Source organism: Camellia sinensis, chromosome 8 (genome assembly GCF_055761805.1).
Source record: "Camellia sinensis isolate YWXY chromosome 8, ASM5576180v1, whole genome shotgun sequence".
Taxonomy (NCBI): Eukaryota; Viridiplantae; Streptophyta; class Magnoliopsida; order Ericales; family Theaceae; genus Camellia; species Camellia sinensis.
This window is the reverse complement of record NC_138968.1, coordinates 16,735,430-16,750,235: the sequence shown is the minus strand read 5'-3', so window position 1 is coordinate 16,750,235 and position 14,806 is coordinate 16,735,430. Positions and strand designations below refer to the sequence as shown.

Below are 14,806 nucleotides of genomic sequence, written 5' to 3'. Positions count from 1 at the left end.
AATGATTAAAGATGATGATCAAACCACTGTTGATGGATTTAAAAATTTGACATTGGTGAAAATGAATGTTAAAAGATGATGGAGAACAAAATGGAGAACATGAAGTATGAAGTGGAGATTAAAGGAAGCTATGGAAGATTATGGAGTATGAAATGGAGGATATGGAAGAATAAGGTAGTTATTAGGTAATTTTTTTCCTACAAATATTTGCTTATAAATAACCATTCATGACTACATTGTAAAAAATCTAGAATTCAAATTAAAGACAATTGATTTCCATTTTTCTTGTCATTTATATTTCCTGCACTTAATTTTCTACACTTTATTTTATGCATTTTCTTTTTGAAGCATAGAGATAAATTAATGGTTTGTTTGATTGTTCACTTAATTATCTTTCTCCGTTTCCCTCTTTTTTCTTTTAATTTTTCTTTTCTATACACTTGGCAATTTTGAAGTTCTCTTCGTTAAGACAAAAGAACCGTTAACACAATCGCTTGATAATTGGCTTGAATTTAATCTGTAAGAATTTTTAATCCTTGTTGGCATACTTGCATTTATGATATTTTCCTTCGTAGGAAAAATAAGCCAACAACTATATGTCATTTGAAATTAAATTTGAATCAAAATAGAAACAATAAACTCATCATGAACTATGGAACCCGTGATTTATGAAAATTATAGTTTTGGGGGATTGAATTGAACAAAAGGGAAGATGAGTTATCATCCCCTGAGAGACACATTCATCTTTCTCAGTCAACTGAACAATGCCATCAAGCACAAGAACTTTCCCATATGTTGAGAACTGCAAATAAAAGAACCAGTATCAGTAGGAAATTCATAAATAAGACAATAAATGCCAGAAAAACAAAAAGCAAGACATCACTGCAAAGACAGTCTACTACTAGGAGATGAAAATGCTGAACCCCAAAAACCAGGATTTCTTGGTACTCTGATTTATCCGTGTACAAAATCTTCTCTACTTTCATTAAGTGCGCTTCTCCTACAAGTGAAAACTCAAATTGACTCAACCATAGCCGTCGAATAATAAATCTGGAAAAACACTGACTATTATTTCAAATAAAAAAAGACAATTTTAATTTTAATATATTTTTTTCTTCATTTAGAAGGAACACTAGAATACTCTACTCAAGCCCTTAATAATATAAGCATACGTAATTATAAACAATCAAATTTCAATTTCAATTTATCATATTACAAGCATGCCTTGCATTACATCTAATAAAAAAACATACATTCTAGCATGACTCTTTCCCCTCAAGGATATATTGACGAATTAATTATAAGTTTTCTGGCCTCTAATATGTTCCAAAGCTAAAATGATTTATATAGGTGAGATAAAAACTGCAACAAAAATAACATATACCTAGCCACATTGGGTTATTGAAATAAACTCGCTTACTATCTTTACCTGTAAAAATCGAACAAAGAAGAAAAGAAAATAAAAAAACCTGTACTACAAGGAAAATAAGGATGTTGGAAAAAATGTCCAACAGAAAAAACAGAAGCTAAGAAGTATAAAAATAATGACCAGAGCATGATTCAGGTTCGGAGAACCATCCAGAAACAACTGTTGAATGGCATTTAGCCTCAAGCTCAGTGTATGGATCCTAGCCTTCAAGCAACAGGAAGGGATAATAGCCTTATCCAAATCATTCACATTGTCATTTGCCTTCCCATCCATAATCTTCGGGCATTCCAAATCTTTTCTTGTGCCGTCCTCCATATATTATCTTTTTCTTCTCTAGCTCCAGTCTCAAACCAACAGAAATGTATTGTAATGAGAAAAAATCATTGTTGTCAACAACACTGCCGAGGCATCATCAATAATGGTGTCCACAGGCACAAAGACAAAAAGGCAAATTTATTATGTGACCAATTCTTTTTGGATACAAATAAAAGTGACAAATCCTAGTAGACAAAAATAAGCAAGTTTTTCATGCGACAAATCTTTTTTTTTTTGGCTTGTTTGTCTTTTTGGATACAAATAAGCACACCCTAACAAAAGTGAGGAATCCTTTGCCTACAAAGAAAGACATTTCAGCTTCCCTTAATATTGTGATTTGTAAATGTTAAGACAAATTTTCCTTTGAAAGAACCACTAAAGCCTTTTCTTTTTTTTTTCACTATGCTTTAACTCAAAAGCAATACATTGTAACCAAAGAGAAAGTATAGCAATAACAGCATTTAATACACTATCTTTTAGAAATAGAAAGCAAATTTAAACACAAGTTTACCAAATTTGTCATGTATTTTCCTAAGCAACAACAAGAATTGCAATTTAAAATCACAACAAAGGTAATAGCATTTAATACACTATCTTTTCGAAATAGAAAGCAAATCTAAGCACAATGTTACCAAATTTGTCACGTATTTGCCTAAGAAAGTACAAGAATTGCAATTTAAGCATCAACAATCACACATGCACTTGAAACTATTTCAAGTAACGAAAAAGTTAAAAGAAATCCTCTAAGACCCAAGTTAGTCCTTCCTTCCTAATGGCTTCAAAAAAAAACAAAAAAAAATCGAAACCAAGAATTTCAGAACCATGTTAAAAAATAAAATAAAACAAAAAAAATGTAGTAACAAATTTCCTTACATTTCCCGTCAAATTGAAATAGTTGAAACTTGAACAACTAAATCAATTGGATGAGAAAGCTGACGACAACGACATTAAATTTTCAATTTCTTTTCCCTTATGTTTATTTCCACAGATTTCTCGGAAACCAAATAGAGCATTAGGGTTTAACATACACACAAAAAAAGAGGAAAAAAAAAAAAAAGGTTGGGGACATAACTTACCTATGTTTCAACAGATTACAGGAAGAAAAGGAAAAATTCTTAGCAATCGCAATCACAATCTAGAGAGAGCTATAGAAAGAGAAAGAGAAGATGATGCTGAAAAGAGAGATAGAGAGAGTCTTGGAGAGAGAGAGAGAGATCATGCCTGATGTTGATGGCGATGTGGTTGATTTATATGCGTATCACTATATGTATGTGTATATATATATATATGTATATTTGTGTGTAGTGGACGGGAAAGACGAATCGAAGAGAGAGATTTGTTTCGCATTTCTCCACTGCTTCTCTCTCTCTTATCGCTTTTGCAGGGGTTTAGAAGTGCAGCTTGATTGTTTGGATGAAAATGACAAACACATATATTACAGGGAAAGACTACAATATATTTTCTCATAATTAAAGAAAAAAGAGTATAATTTTCTAATAATTAAAAAAAATTATAATCCAACACTCTCATAAAATATAATCAAATATTTCGTGAGTTATAATTAAATAATATTATAATTGAATTTTTTTTAATCATAATTAACAAAAAAAAAAAAAAAAACATAACTAAAAATACATATGACATATCCCTTTCAAAAATGTGTATAATAGAATTTCTCATATTTATATCTCCACGAGAATGTGAAAATGAGAGGTCTTTCTTTCTAACTTCACATCCCTAATAATATTCTCTCTTTTTTTATATATTAAGAATATGAGAAACATTTATATTAATAAACATATATATAAACAATATCTTAAAGGCTATCCCAACCAGACAACAAAATGAAAAAAATAAATTTGTCCCAAAAATAATTACGATCTAGGAAAAATTGATTTTCTCAAAGATGTGATCTGAAAAATAAGATTTGCATCAAACCAAGCAAAATTTGCTTGAAAGTTTGTCGTACCTGTCGACATCATCCTCATTGTTGCTGTCCAACTCCGTCATCGCCACTGCTACCGTTACCGTGGGACTTCAAATACCGCCAAAAGTTAGAGTTGAGAATGAAATAAACCCACAATAATATCGAAGAAGACTTGATTTAGGATAGGTTTCTCAAGCTAACTATTTAAATTGTAGATTTTGTTATGTCGTCGTAGATTATTTATGAAACAAAGTTGGAATAATTCAATAATTATAACTTGTGATTTTTGTAGGTTTGTATGCATTTATGAAAAAATTAAGATCAATTTGATAATTATAATTTAAGTTTTTTTTTTTATTTGTATGCAAAAAAATGAATATTTTATTTAAAAAAATTATCATTGTCTCATAAAAAAATATCACTAAAACATTTAGGAATAATTATTGGATTAATATAATTTTTTTACATTAATGTATAATTGAATAAAATGGACAGTTAAGATTGTAAAAACTGGGTTTGTAAGTCAATTGCACAAACTAAACAACAATGCTAAGAATACTGACACTAAACACAAAATGAAATTTACATAAATTTGTGTCTCATTTTGAGGTCTTCTTGTTAGGCATTTGTGTCTCATTTTGTATTTAATTTATGTGCACATAAATTTATTATTTTTTTATTATACAAAATTAAAAAATATAAAATATTTTATTTATTTATTTTTATAATACATACATTTTTATAATTAAAATAAACATATATCCAACTTCAAAAGCCCTAACTCTAACCATCTCCAACAAACTACTCATTGCCACTAGCCTCCTTTCTTGACCACTCCCTTCAATAGTCTTCTTTGCCACCATTATCTTTTCCCCTTTTCTCTAGCACCCTAATTCCTCCAAGTTAATATTGTCTATGACAACCTCAGTCCAATTTCTATTATAGTTGGTTAGCGAATGTTAGAATTAATGACAGAATGGAAAGGAGTTCGTGGTGGTGGGTGGTGGTTTGTAATGGTGGAATTTACGAGTGGTTGCGACTAGGGGCAATGGAAGCCAATGGTGTGCGGAGGAATGCATTGAGAAATTGCATTTTTGGATTTTGTTTAAAGCAATAATTTAATTAAGAGATAAAATCATAAAAATAAAAAAAATAAAAATTGCATTAAACGTGTGAAGTGAGCATTTTTTATGGGTGAAAGTAGTTTGGTGGGAAAATAAAATTATTTAACATGAAATGACGGATATGTCTCTAGTCTAGTTAACGTGGGCAATCATTGAATATGGCTTTGGAAAGTAGTTGAGATTTAAATGTAATTTGGTGTTAAGTCACATTAAATGTAATTTAATGGACTCTATCTATTGGAAAGTTATTGGATAACATGGTGCTCCAAAGTATTATAATTGGTGAAGAAGATAAAGCTTAAGATTTTTATGTTGAGTGATTGAAGAACATGAAAAGATATGATGAATGATGATTAGTAACTGAATATGCACACATAGTGCTTAGAGAATACCCAATAATTTTTCCTATCTCAAACCTATCTTAATTATCCAAAATTGTTTGTTTTATAAAATCAGTTGAGAAAATCAATTTATGTCAAGTTAATCAAATATTGACAATTACATGATCAAATTAAATTTGTCTTAAAGATAAAAATCATAAATTTAATTTTGAGAATAAATTGCTCAAATTCAGGGGTCATTTGACAATAGGTAAAATTAGCTAAAAAGTTGTTAAAAAGTTAAAAAGTCATAACAAAAGTTAAAGATTCATTTGTATTCTTTTTATTTTTTGTATGTTTTTTTTCATAAAAATTTAAAAATTATTCCCAAACATTTCAAAATTTTTTAACTTATATTTTAATCAAAAAGTTACTGAAAAAGTCACTCTCCAAACAAACCCTTAATGTGTGAGGTCATTTCCGCACTATGAAGAAGGGTAGAGCTTCATGGAAGAATGGAGTACTCCAGGGTTTGGTCGGAAACCCCTCCGATGGTAAAGTTAGGGACTAGGGGAGAAAAAGAAGAGAGGATACAAAGAGAGTGTATATATCGAGTGTATGAAAATTGGATTCTTCTAGAGTGAATAGTGCTCACGTTTTATAGGAGAAGGTTGTTTCTCCTCCAAGATCTTCTCTCTCCACCATTTGTTCTATTTGTGATTGCCTCCCATTAGAGAAGAATGACCACTCTACCTGACACTCAAGTGCAGGTCTGTCGTGTGCACGTCTTGTCCCTCTACGCCTCTATATCTCTACGTTTTGTTTAGATAAAAGGAGAGGAACAAAGTTGTTTGTCTTTTGTGGGCTTAACAAATATCTTTGTTGAATTAGCCTTTTCCAACTTAGTCCACTTCGGAGTGGTTGTTAAACTTGGAAGTCCAACATGTTGCTTGTCTTGTTTCAGAACAAGCCTTGCATGTTGGGCTGAGCTCTATAGTTTGCCCGCTTCGAAGAGGGCTTGGTAGTGGACCGAGCTACCTTTCTTGCCTTGCTTTGGAGCAAGTGTTGGGCCGAGCTCCAAGCTTGTCCCACTTGGGTGCGGGTCTAGTGTTGGACCCAAAGAGTTAGTTGGTTTCTACCCACTTCACTTAAGAAGATTATATAAATTTTAAATATTTTTCTCATATTAACGACACTCATTAAAATTATCATCAACATAACCTCTTAAAAAACTAAAAGTTTTACTTGTTTCTTTGTTTAAATATTGAGATCTACTTAAAAACTTAAAATAAAACCTAGCTCCCTATTGTATAAGATTAAAACATATTATATTATATATAATAATATTAAACCAAATGCATAATATTTAAATAAAAAGGTAAGGTTCCATATTCCCTAATATCAAGATCTATCTAATTTTATAGTGGTTGGTGACCAGCACTAGATGCTACAACAAATGATGACTAGTCCAATATTCTGGAATAAGTTCATATTTTTATTGTTCTTAAAGGAATTTGGGGAATCTGCTTTTTCAATTAAAAATTGAGTTCAATATGCAGATAGATATTACAGAATAACAGAATGATTGATTTATTGTAGTTTTGTTCTCTGTCATATTAAGAAAATGCACCCTCTAGAGGAGTGTATTTCCACAACCTTGTCCTGGGGAAAAATGTTATTATGGCTTTATTTAGGGCTTGTTTGGGAATTAACCTTTTTAGTATTTTTTTTTTTAAAAATTCTACAAAAATATGTATAAAAAGTACGGAGAATGATTTGATAATTTATAGTGACTTTTTAACTAAAATGCTTGGTTCCCAAACATATCCCGTGTAACTTATGAGATTGTCCTCTTTTTTATTTTATTTTATTTTATTTTTAAATTTATTAAATTTGTGCTAGATGTTGATGCAACTTTTATTTATAACTTATGAGATGTAAATAATTTAAATAAGTTTCAAAAAATTAATTAATGATAAATAAAAGAGTACTAAAATTTATACTTTTTCATTATTAATTAATTTTTAATTTGTAACAAACTACTCGAAACAAGCTTAGGGTTGGAACCCAAGCTTAGGGGTGGATATGGGCCCATTAGCATGCAAGGCTTATCTATGATTTATACGGTTTAAAATTATAATTTAGGCTCATAGGGGGTTGGGCAAATTTTTTTAGTTGCACTTACTAGCTAGTCTTGTTAAGTAAAATTATTTACCTATAAGTCCTACTCATTTTTCATATATCTATCAATATTTCCAAAATACCCTCTCCTCACATTCTTCGTCCCCATTATCAGTAATATCACAACACTCCCACCTCCCAACTATCACCTCTGGTTGTCATTCGACCACTGAAAAATATCTCCAGCCTCTATCTCCTATCTTTGATCATCGAAGACCTCTTTCGGTATCCAACAATAATTTTCCAGTGACATTTTTTATAGTTCTTCGTTCATTGACTTCCACCGTCACGGTTTTCCAACAACATTTGTCCGGCTATTTTTCAGCAAAATAACGTCCATCTCCACCACATCACTTGTCACATCTCGGATTTACATGGTCCGGCTTACGTGAATAAACCACACGACGATCAACAATAGATAACAACTCTCATGTAAATGAATATTATATAGCCACACAATATATGTGTTTATCCAATTTTATACATTCCTAGATACAAGATCTAAGTCAAATGGATGCTTTGTGACTAAAACATGTACATATGTTATAAATTTAAATTAAACGCCCAGGGGCTTACATCATACACAAGGGTGTAACCTTTAAAAGAATGGCACACGACCAATAAATAACATAAATGACCCTTGGCCTACAAATAACTGAACCACCCTACATGGTTCGAACATAATTTCACATCACAGTCCGCATTCACATATGTACACCTGAAAAACATTCCAGCCACGTAGGGTGAGCATAAAGCCCAATAGAGAATATTTCAAAAAATAAATATGCTCTACTAGCATAAATGATCATGATGCAATACATATATACAATATGTCCAAATGCATTTCCAAAATCCATTTGATTACTTAACAAAATCATTTCTTTCCAATTACCAAAACCTTACGTTTAATCAAAATGTTTTCTGAGTTCAAATCACCTGTTTGATATAAAATTCCTTTCCAAAAACTAATCCCGGTATCTCAATACCAACCAGCAAATACATTGTTAAATCAAATGCGAATAATCGCTAAACAATAGCAAATATCTTGTTAAAACCATAATCCAAACAACTTGTTTTGAAACCAACATAATAGTAAATAAATGGGTGAATTTCCAAAACAAACATAACCTTTCACGGATATTTCGTTCGCAGGAAACCATAAATTGACACCCATGTAAACGTAGGCTATACAAGCACTGCTATTGCCATTTTATGGATATTTTGTCCTCAGGAACCGACGCCCATGTATACGCACGCTTTTCGAGACTTTCACCATGGACACACAAGCCAACTTGATTTGGTGATACATACCTCTTCCCAGATTCACCATTTTATTTACCCTTTTCAATAGTACAATACTTGTAACTCAAAATATTGCTTTCCCAAAACAATGCAAATGTCCCAAAACATCATGTGAAAATTTCAAAAACATACGGTTTCAATTTCCACAATCCATTACATGCTCCATGATATTGTAGACACCCCATTTTTGACTGACCTTAAGACTCAGACGTCACCGATTGAGCGCTCGGTGATGACGCATATTGTGCTCATTCTGAGGTTGCGAAGTCTCGGCTGAAAGCCTTGCCTCCGGACTTCGGGGCTCTTTTGTGCTTTGCCTCAGTTTGCGAACCAGGTCCTGTTTTCTCTGTTTTTCTCTTCCCGAAGGGAGGGAGAGGTCTCGTAGACCATCTCTCAGTGGCCGTAGGCTACGTTTCGTGGTCGTAGACCACTTTTCCCGTTTGGAGACCAGTTTCCGGTTTTCAGAGCCGTCGGCTGCGCGCCTCAGTTCGGGACCGCTTAGCTACCTCCGTTTGCTCCGGTTTTTGGTACACACCTTGTTTCCTCTCCCTAGAGGGACACTGTGGCCCGGGAGACCACCTTCGGGGTCGCACGCCACTTCCGGCGCTTAACAGTCAGTTTTCGGGGCCCCCGGCTGCACGTTTTGGCCCCCGAACCCTTGTTTTGCATCGGTTAGGGTTCATTTTTGGCATGGACCCTAGTTTCATTGTTAGAAAGATAGTAGTATGGTGGGAGACCACCTTTTCTTCTTGGAGACCACTTTTCTTTTCGCCGCCCGATTTTCTTGTTAGAGATGTGGTCTCCTTCACTTTTGGGCCATAATTTCTGGTCTCCCATACCACCATTGTGTTGCATTCATCTGGGAAGCCACCTATTTGGTATGGCCGACCACCTTTGGTGCTTGACCCTTTTGATCCCTTGGTCTCCCTCACTTTTGAGCCACATTTTCTGGTCTCCCATACCACCACTGTGTTGCATTCACCTGGGAGGCCACCTTTTTGGCATGGCCAACCACCTTTTCTTGTTGACCCTTTTGACCCCTGGTCAGCCGACCAGGGGAAGTGGTCGGCCGACCACTTGAACTGGTCGGCCAACCATCTCCTTTTTGGCCTTCCTGAGTTGCATACAACTGTGCCAGCTGGGAGGCATTTGCCCCATCCTCCAGGATTTAACCCTTTTGTTTGTCTTCTTAAGGAAGCTTTGGCCCTTTTTGCTTAGCTTCTAAGAAAAGCTTGACCTTTTGTCTAGCTTCCTCAAGAAGCTTGACCCTTTTGGTTTAGCTTATTTTAGAAGCTTGGTCCCTTTGCTTGAGGCTTCTCCAAGAAGCCTTGGACCTCTTTTTCTATAAGAGAGGCTCTCCTCTCCATTTGCAAGGTTGAACATTTTGGGCTGAGGCATACATATACTCTTCATCTATATCTCTACATCCAAGCTCCATAGCTCCATGGTTCTTGGCCATTTGCACTACACCTCCAAGCACAACACCTCCACTACCATCCTAAGTACCTTGGAGCTATTTTTCAGAGGTTGAGGGCTCACTTTCTTGGTCCAGAGCTTGCTGCATTGCTGTGCTACAAGGGTAAGTCACCATTTCCCTCTTTGTAGCTTTATTTTGCTTCATTCTTTAGCCTTATTTGCAAGCATTTCTGGGTTTTTTCATAAACTTAAAAAAGTTTTGTTTTGAGCTTATAAACATGTTTGTTTAAGACATTTTTTCTGTTTGGGTCATCTTCCCCTTTGCATGCTTCATTTCTTCATGTTTAAGGCTATGCATTAGAGCATTTGTGTTGGCCTTGGTTTGGCCTTTTAGCCACTGAAATCCAGCGGATTTTTAGGCGCTAACATGTGTTTTTGAGCCCTAAAATCAGAGAGGGGTGACCCTCTCACCCCTTGATTTGTTTACTAGCTTTGTTGGCCTTCCAAAGGGGCTCCTACTTGCATGTTTCAAAGCCATATTTCAGGCCCTATTTGGTGAGTTTTAAGGTCTGCATAGGCTCTATCTAGAGCCCATTTTTCCATATAAAGTGTCTATTATGCATGTGTAGAACAATCCTATTCAAGGCCTTTCAAAGGGGCTTTCACTTGCATGCTTCCTAGACTAATTTTAGGACCTTTTTGGTGGGTTTTAGGACCCTCATAACCTCTTTCCAGAGGTGGTTTTTCCATTTTGTGTGTCCATTATACATGTGTAGAATAATCCCTTGCATGGCCTTCCAAAGGAGCCTATCATTCTTGCATGCATTGACTGAGTTTCAGTGGGTTTTTGGACATATTTTGGCATGGCATACTTCTATTTTTGGCTGGTTTGGTGAGCTCTCATATGCTTCATATAGTTGTAGTACAACTCATGGTTCACTAGCTTTCTTTGCATGCTTTGTTGACCCTTGATTTTAGCAATTTTTGGCCATGCCTTAAACTGATTTTGTGCATGTTTTGGACTACCTTAGCTCTTTTTTTGGGTCTCATGGTCGAATGATGCTTTTTTTACATGCCTGTAGTTCAATATCCATGCTTAACTTTGAGTTTTGAGGTCCACCGCATGCATATACTGAGGTGTTTTCATGTTTTGGGGCCATTGCACATCATATTTCAGAGCTTATATGCATGACATATTCCCATGATTTCCACTCTTTAAGTGCATTAGAGAGTCGGGCTTGTATGCCTCATTTACCGACCATTGCATGGGCTTCATTTGATTGCATGGGCTTCATTTGATTGCATGGGCTTCATTTGATTGCATTCCGAGCCATCATTTTAGACCAATTTCCCACTGTCTTGGACTTGCCTAGGGTCTGTTTGGGGTTGGTTTTTCCATTTGTGCATTGCTTTGTGTACTTCTAGTGTAACGCACTTCACTAGTTTCGGTATTCGGGCCATCTAACATGCATCGTGTGAAGCGTTTGCATGATTTGGGACCATTGTGCATCATATTTCAGAGCTAGATCACGTACCATTCTATGCCATATTTCATTCTTTGCCATGCTTTGTTAGAGTTGCATGTTATGCCTTAGGATCGGTTCTTTGTATTCGTGCATGGTTGCATGTATTTCGGTTGTCTCATTTTCATCATATGGCCACTGATTTGAGTGTGGCTGAGGTCCACTCATATTGGTTTAAGTCCACCTTGCATTGTGTATGCCATATAGCTCATGTGCATTGTGTATGCCATTTTAGTCCATAGCATTGCGTATGCTAGGTTGCATGTGTACATATCATCCCTCGCATGCCAGCATGATTAGGTTGCATTGCATTTAGGGTTGCATGTTAGCCGCATTGTGTATGCCATCTCATTGCATTGTGTTTGGAGTAGGGTTAGTCCAAACACGGGAAACGAGGGACATTTCGTACTCAAAGTGATGAAACGTGTCTTAATTCCCGGTCGCCGACACTCCAGATTACCCATGATGGAGTTTAGGCCTTGTTGTGTTTATATGTGCATTCATTTCATATTGAGTCGTGTAATTCGACTCCTTGGCCATCATGCATCGAGATGCGTGATTGGTGGCACGAGGATCGAGGTCTACACTCCCTAGAGCTTGTGCAATGACAGGGAGAGTGGTCGTGCATACATATATGAAAATACTTTGCCATGCCCCTTTCTTGCTCTCTGTTGCAGCAAACTGGAAACCGACAGCAAAAACTGGTCAACAACCTTCTGGAGTTTTGTACAGCATTCCGGGATCAATTGCAAATAGAGGCGAATCGAGGCATCGCCAGGAATTTCCCGACGAGGCGGCTCGAGCATGCATGCATCTTTCATCATTCGGAACAGAGCTGAGGCAGTCCATTTAGCTTGCATGCTAATTTATTTGCTTTCCTAGTTAATTTGATGATTAATTAGGGTTTTGTAATATTTAATTAGCTAGGACAGTTAATTATTTATTCGGACTGTATTATTTATTCGGACCCTCCGAGCGAGGACACAATTGTAATAAGTGTGCGTGTGTGTGATGTATGTCTTCCAACCCCACGTCTTTCTCCCTTTTATTTACCAGCTTATGATGGTTAGATTAGGGCATGTTTCAATTAGCATACTTATGCTTGCATGTTTGCATCATTCATCTGTATTGCATGCACCGGACTCGGCGCATCATACTAACTGCATTGTATTTTAATTCCAAGTTGAATACATGTTACCTGTTGCATTTCATATGCCATGCTTAGAATAGCCGAGCCTATCTTAGTTGCATTTTGCAGGTGTTGCATTAGTCATCTTAACATGAACTAGGATCATGCATTGATTACTAACTAGTTTTCGTTTTGGCTTGTAGTACTCGGTAAGTGTTTATGCTTTAGCATCCTTGCATGTGTGTGAGTGACTGCCATGATAGCATGCTTAACTGCTTATGTAATATAACTGCCTGAATGCCTGTGGGTGAAGGTTGGATTATCTGAATTGGAACAATTCATCGAAATGTGTGTTTTAAGCCCACTTAAGAGTGGCAAAATCTACATTTTAGCCTACTTGCGAGTAGCAAACCGCTTTAAAAAACAAACATGAGATGTTTTGTTCCAACTTAGACGACCCAGTCTATACTTGTATGCTGTGTGAATCACGTAGTAATCTAGGCTAATAACCGGAATAAGAGCACATAATGTTTTCAAAACTCGATATCATGAGTAGTAGAGGCCGATCTTTGATCGGGCGAGCGGGGATGCTCACGAAGTGACCTTCTCAATCGTACCTAAGTTCCCGAGCCGAGGCAACTTTGGTGATGACGGACACGTGGCCTTAGGCAACGAGTCAGGGTTTCCTAAATTCCCCCAAAAATAAATATTTAGGTGGCGACTCTGTATCTGGCAAAGCGGTCCATGTTTTTGCACTTCTTTTAAAAAAAATCAGTTTTCAAAAACGATTTGTCGAATTTGGACTCTTTGATGATTCATCGATCTTGCATTGCACTTTGCGAGATTTGATATAGGACCGTGACATTTTGAGTCCTGAACTGTAGTGATCCCAAATGAACAAAACGGGATTTTCCTCCCGGGACGTTCGGGGACGTCTACAGATATGAATGATTTCAAATTGCCTAATTCACATGCAATTTCTAACACATGGCAATGCTATCCTCCACCGATAGCCAAAACAGTTATCTCTAATGCAATAATCAAAAGATATCAATATAGATATATTTTCCAAATGCATATCAACAACCATTTCCAAATCCCACAACCATTTTGTTTCCATCTCTTACAAAGCCAACATCATTTTTCATTGTTTTCCAACACAAGCCAAAACCCATGATTTTATAATAAAGCCTCATTTTCTTTCAAAATCACTTTTGAGTGAAGGAAGGCCACCATGTCAACATATCTCCACACCAATACAAAATCATCACTTGTTTCAAGAACTCATTTGAAAATCTCTCTTTTACATTTTAAATCCAAACCGCAAGTTTAACCCAAAACACCCAAATCCATAGATCTTTTGAAATAACAAATAAGTAGGGTAAAGATCATACCCAATGACTGCCAAATATGAATAATAAAATAGGTCACAAATATGCTACCAAACTCATATTGAGTTTAAGAAATAGACCCTATCTCTTGAAGCGAAGAGGAGAACTCCGAAAAACTCAAAGTCGATGAAACCACGAAACTCTTAGATCAAAAGAAAGCCTTTGAAGAGATCTACAACATTTCTCAAAGAACCAATGCGAAAAGATGCCTCTAACCAAGTAGATCTAGAGATCTATGTAAGAAAGTTGAGTTTCTAAGAGGGAGAGAGGGATTCACGGTTTAAAGAGAGAGAGAAAGAGAGAGAGAGAGAGAGAGAGAGAGAGAGAGAGAGAGAGAGAGAGAGAGAGAGAGAATGAATGAGAAAAGTGTGTTTGGGGTCTATTTATAATGGTAGAATAATAGCCCTAAAGTCAAAGGAAAGAACAAGTCAAACCCCCAAAAAGTAAAGCTCAAAACTGAACCAAAAATCTAGAAATTTACTCGCATTTAAAAAGGGAATAGAGAGAGAGAGAGAGAGAGAGAAAGAAAGAAAAAATAAATGAGAAAAGTGTGTTTGGAGTCTATATATAATGGTAGAATAATAGCCCTAAAGTCAAAGGAAAGAATAAGTCAAACCCTAAAAAAATAGAGCTCAAAACTGAACCAAAAATCTGGAAATTTACTCGCAGGGGTCGACCCTTCAGACAATGGTGTCGACCCTTTAGGAAGAAAAGCTGAGACACTAATGTGTGTAGAGGACAAGGGTCGA

At 35.7% G+C, this 14,806-nt stretch overlaps 1 long non-coding RNA gene across 2 annotated transcripts; it reads right to left on the bottom strand.

The window, feature by feature from the left end:
• Positions 1-494: 494 nt before the first annotated feature.
• On the bottom strand, positions 495-3,159 carry LOC114322455 (uncharacterized). 2 transcript variants are annotated; one of them, XR_014339275.1, is made up of 3 exons: positions 1,550-3,159; positions 1,385-1,429; positions 495-1,000 (listed from the first exon to the last, which is right to left on the bottom strand). It is a non-coding gene; the product is annotated as an uncharacterized LOC114322455 (long non-coding RNA). The 2 variants fall into 2 exon arrangements; XR_014339274.1 differs by having other exon boundaries at positions 495-802.
• Between the last annotated feature and the right edge of the window lie 11,647 nt (positions 3,160-14,806).